This window comes from Penaeus vannamei, chromosome 32, assembly GCF_042767895.1.
Source record: "Penaeus vannamei isolate JL-2024 chromosome 32, ASM4276789v1, whole genome shotgun sequence".
In the NCBI taxonomy this organism is placed as follows: domain Eukaryota; kingdom Metazoa; phylum Arthropoda; class Malacostraca; order Decapoda; family Penaeidae; genus Penaeus; species Penaeus vannamei.
Window position 1 is genome coordinate 25,137,855 of NC_091580.1, and position 5,000 is coordinate 25,142,854.

The 5,000-nt window shown below is 47.7% G+C and overlaps 1 protein-coding gene across 10 annotated transcripts in view; it reads left to right on the forward strand.

The window, feature by feature from the left end:
- The window catches only part of Pka-C1 (Protein kinase, cAMP-dependent, catalytic subunit 1), an 865,648-nt gene that overhangs the window by 188,156 nt on the left and 672,492 nt on the right, over positions 1 to 5,000 (forward strand). The gene's annotated exons all lie outside the window — the stretch shown is intronic.

Here is a 5,000-nt window from a genome sequence, read left to right on the forward strand (position 1 = left end):
GGCAGGCAAGCAGAAGCAGAGACAGAGAGAGGGGTTGGGGAGGGAGAGAGGTGAGAGGTGAGAAAATAGATTACACGCATTCCGTACACTTACAGGCATGTACTCATACACACGACACGAAATTATACACGACTTGTATGGATACCACGCACGCACGGAAAAGGCACGTACACACACACACACACACACACACACACACACACACACACACACACACACACACACACACACACACACACACACACACACACACACACACACACACACACACATACACATACACATACACATACACACACACACACACACACACACACACACACACACACACACACACACACACACACACACACACACACACAAACAACCATAAAAGTGAGAGGGTACATATTCTATCCTTCCTATTCCCCAATACCCCTTCCCCCTCCCCATATTCCCCACTTCTTACTGTCTACTACCCCCTCTCCCTTGAATACCCTCCGCCCTTTTTGCCACGTGTTCCCTACCCCTTACCCCTAAATACCCCTTTTACCCCCTGTTTACTACCACTACCCCCCTCCCCATGTAATACCCCACACCCCCCTTCTTATCCAACTACCCCTCCCCATAAATACCCCACACCCCACTTCTTACCACCTGTCGACTACTCCATCCCCCATACCCCACCATCTCCCTTCTTACCACCTGGTTACTACCCCCTCACCCCCTTCCTAACACCTGTCACTACCCCTCCCCCCATGCCCCCCAAGTGCCCCACATCCAGCTGATCCACGGGAATCTTGAGTTCGAATCCCCCCCCTCCCCCTCCCCCTTCCTGAGACGATGCTGGGTTGCTCTCCCGACCTCTCTCGTCTTGAGATGCTGGGTGGAGGCGAGTGACGTCACCAATGGGTTCCTGTGATGATGAGAGAAGGAAATGTGGGTGATGGGCGTGGATGATGGGCGTGATAGGAGTTGTTGATGAGGTCTATGCTTTCGGTCTCGTTTTTTTGTTATTTTTTGTTATTATTGATACTGTTGTTGTTATTGTTAACGTCATCGTTGTTATTATTATTGTTTTTATGGTTATTGTCATTACTATTGTAATTATCGTTTTTTGTTGTTGGTACTATTATTATTGTAATTAATATAAGTATTACTGTTATTATTATTGTTGTTATTCTTCTTATTATTATTATCATTATTATATTTATTATTATAGTCATTGTTATCATTACTATTATGATAATGTTGAGGATGATGATGATAATATTGATTATCATCATCATTATCACTGTCACCATATTGATATTGTTGTAGTTTTTCTAGAGAGAGAGAGAGAGAGAGAGAGAGAGAGAGAGAGAGAGAGAGAGAGAAAGAGAGGGAGAGCGAGAGAGAGAGAGAGAGAAAGAGAGAGAGAAAGAAAGAAACAGAAAGAAAGAAGAAAGAGAGGAAAGAAGGAAGAAGAGAAGAAGAGGAGAGAGAGAGAGAGAGAGAGAGAGAGAGAGATGATTAAAATCTTCCTCAGCCACGTGGAAGCAACAGCTGTCACTAGGCCAGTCGCTCTCTCCCTACCTCTCTTCCTCCTCTTCTTGTCTCTTTTATCTTCCCCCTTTTCTTCTTTTTTCGTTTGTTTTTTTCTTTCTAGTTTCTTATCATCTTCATCCTGCCTTCCTCAAGTTTCATTTTCGAGTCTTCTTTTTTTCTCTCTTTTGCTCTCTTCTTTTTCTTCTCCTCTTTCTCATTGCGTCTCTTATCTGCTTGTCTTGTCTATACCCCCTTTTCTCTCGGTTCTTTTTTTCGTGGATTGTCCCTTACCCCTTTTTTGCATTTTCTATCTCTCTCTGTTTCTCTCTCTCTCTCTCTCTCTCTCTCTCTCTCTCTCTCTCTCTCTCTCTCTCTCTCTCTCTCTCTCTCTCTCTCTCTCTCTCTCTCTCTCTCTCCTCTCTCTCTCTCTCTCTCTCTTTCCGTCCCTCTCTCCCCTCCCTCCCTCTCCCTCTCCCTCTCCCTCTCCCTCTCCCTCTCCTCTCTCTCCCTCTCCCCCCTCTCCCTCTCTCTCCCTCTCCCCCTCTCCCTCTCTCCCTCTTCCTCTCTCTCTCTCTCTCTCTCTCTCTCTCTCTCTCTCTCTCTCTCTCTCTCTCTCTCTCTCTCTCTCTCTCTCTCTCCCCTCTCTTCCTCTCTTCCTCTCTTCCTCTTTCCTCTCCTTATCCCTCCTATTTCCCTCCCTTCTTCCCTATTCATCTTTCTCCCTCTCCTTACTCCTCCCATTCTCCCTCCCCTTCCCTCACTCTCATTCCCCTCCCCGCCACCTCCTCCCCATCTCACTTCACTCGTCCCTCACTTCTTTACTCCTTTTACTCCTCGTTCCCTTTCCGACCTTCCTTATCTCCCTCCCTCCTCCCTTGCTCCTCCCTCCCCTACCTAGGACTCTTTCTCCCCCCTTTCTCCACCACGGACCTGCAGCCTTCCCTCAACACGGACCCCAAACCCCTCCCCCTACGGACCTGCAGGCCACCCCCAACACGGACCTCAACCCCTCCTCCCCACCACCACCACCACCATCAACTCGGACCTCCAACCCCCACCACCACGGACCTCAACCCCCCTCCCCCTTACCACCACCACCACCACGGACCTCTAGCCCCCCACCCCCCCACCTCCCCCACCACAACGGACTTCCTTGGCTGCCGCAATCTCCACAACCTGAAAGATGCTTTGTCGCTGAGTTCCTTGTTCTATTTCCGTGGGAAGCTGTAGGCTCTGGGGAGGGGGAAGGAGAGTGGGGGAGCAGAGGGAAGGGAGCATGTGCGAGGAGGAAGAGAGAGAGGGGGAGGGGAGGAGCGTTTACCGGAGGAGCGGAGGGAGAGGAAGGGAGAGGGGAGGGGAGGGAGCGTGTGCGAGGGAAAGAGGGGAGTGAAATGGAGAGTAAGGAATGAGGGACGAGGATAAGAGGACACGGATAAAATTAAGAAAAGAGAGGAAAGGAGACGAGACAAAAAGATATATATATATATATTAGCTGCAACCTCACTAATACCCCCCCCCTCTCTCTCTCTCTCTCTCTCTCTCTCTCTCTCTCTCTCTCTCTCTCTCTCTCTCTCTCTCTCTCTCTCTCTCTCTCTCTCTCTCTCTCTCTCCTCCCCTTCTAACCCCTTACTTTGAGAGGGAACAAAGGGGAGTTGCCTCATCCCTGCGCGATGCAAGGGCGAGAATGGCTTGGCGCTTCCGTAGGTGTGGGAGTGGGACGAAATTAGTACTACTAGGGTGCATTACCAAAGAGCTGTGCGTGGTTCCGTCACTAGTCTGCGGCCGTGTCTGTTACTAGCCGCCGAGATGTCGTTTGTGTCTGTTACTAGCCGCCGAGATCTCGTTTGTTGTGTGTTTGGTCCGGCGTCGTTGTTATGATCACCATCTTTATCTTCGTCTTCGTCTGTGTCTTTATCTTTAGCTTCATCATTGTCTTTGTCTCTTTCTTTATTTTTATCTTTATCTTCATCTTCATCTGTATCTGTATCTCTAGCTTCATATCTGTATCTCTAGCTTCATCTTCATCATCATCATCATCATCATCATCATCAACATCATCATCATCACCATCATCATCACCACCACCACCTTCATCTTGATCTTGATCATTGTCATCGTCGTTGCCATCGTCATCGTCACTGTCATTGTAATTATCATAATCATCACCATCATCATCACCATCACAAACTTCATCTTTAACTTCAATTTCATCTTCGTCATCATCATCGCCATCACCACCACTTTATTTTCATTTACTTTCATAATATCAACATCACCATCACTACGTCCATAATAATTATAATTACGAATGAATTAGATATCAATAAACAAACATAATAATTAATGATAGTCCGAATATAAATGAGATTATTGATAGTAATTAGCGTACGATGTAATAAAAGAATGAATATATAAAGAACATCAGACGAGCAGGTATTTGACCCGAAAACCAAAAGACCTACATTTTCTATTTCTTTTTTTAAGCGCGTACTTGTTTAATCCTCGATTTAACTAAGCTCTCAAGTAATCAGTGTTTTTCTCTTGTCTTCTTCTTCCTTCTTTTCTTCTTCTTTCTCTTCTTTTTCTTCTTCTTCGTCTTTTTCTTCTTCTTCTTGTTGGTCCTCCTTGTTTCTTCGTCTTCTCTTCCCACCTCCTTCCTTTCTCCTTCTCCTCCCTCTTATAAATATTATTTCTCCTTACTCTCTTCCTCTTATTTATTTTCCTTTCATACCTCTTCTCCACCTCCTTCTCCTCTTGGCCCTCCTCCTCCTTCTCCTCCTCCTCGCCTTCCCTCCACCACCACCACCACCATTACCTCTTCTTTCTCCTCCTCCTCCTCCTCCTCCACCTCATTCACCTCCTCCCTCCTCCTTCTCCTACCTCCACCCCCTCTACCACCTCCTCCTCCTCCACCCCCTCTTCCTCCGCTCCCTTCTTCCCAAAATAAAAAGAAACAAAAAGAAGCAAAAAAATTCGCACGAAATCACCGTTTAATCTACAGAAGAGTCATCGTCCCGAGCTCCGCAAATAAGCGCGCCCCGAATTGAATGTCTCCAACAACCTGAAGTCACTCTTGGCACCCCCTCCCCCCTCCCCTCCCCGCCTACCTCCCCCTCCTTTCCCCCACCTCGCTCCTCCCTCCCACTCCCCGCTTCCTTTCCCCCCTTCTCCCCTTCGCTCCCTTCCCCGCCTCCCCCCTCCTCCTCCTTCCTTCCCCACCTCCCTCCTTCCCTCCCCGCCTCCCTCCCCCTTCCTTCTCCCCCTCCTTCCCCCTCCCCTGCCTCCTTCCCTGGCTGCTTCCACATACAAGCACAAGGAGTCGCACAGGCACATATACATGCACATGCGAGCACGATCATATTAGCACACATACACACATTGCAAAACATGTAAGCACGCAAGCACCCATATTAAACAAAGACAGTTAACAGAGACAGACAGACAGATAGATAGATAGATAGATTGATAGGTAGATATATAGATAGACACACGCA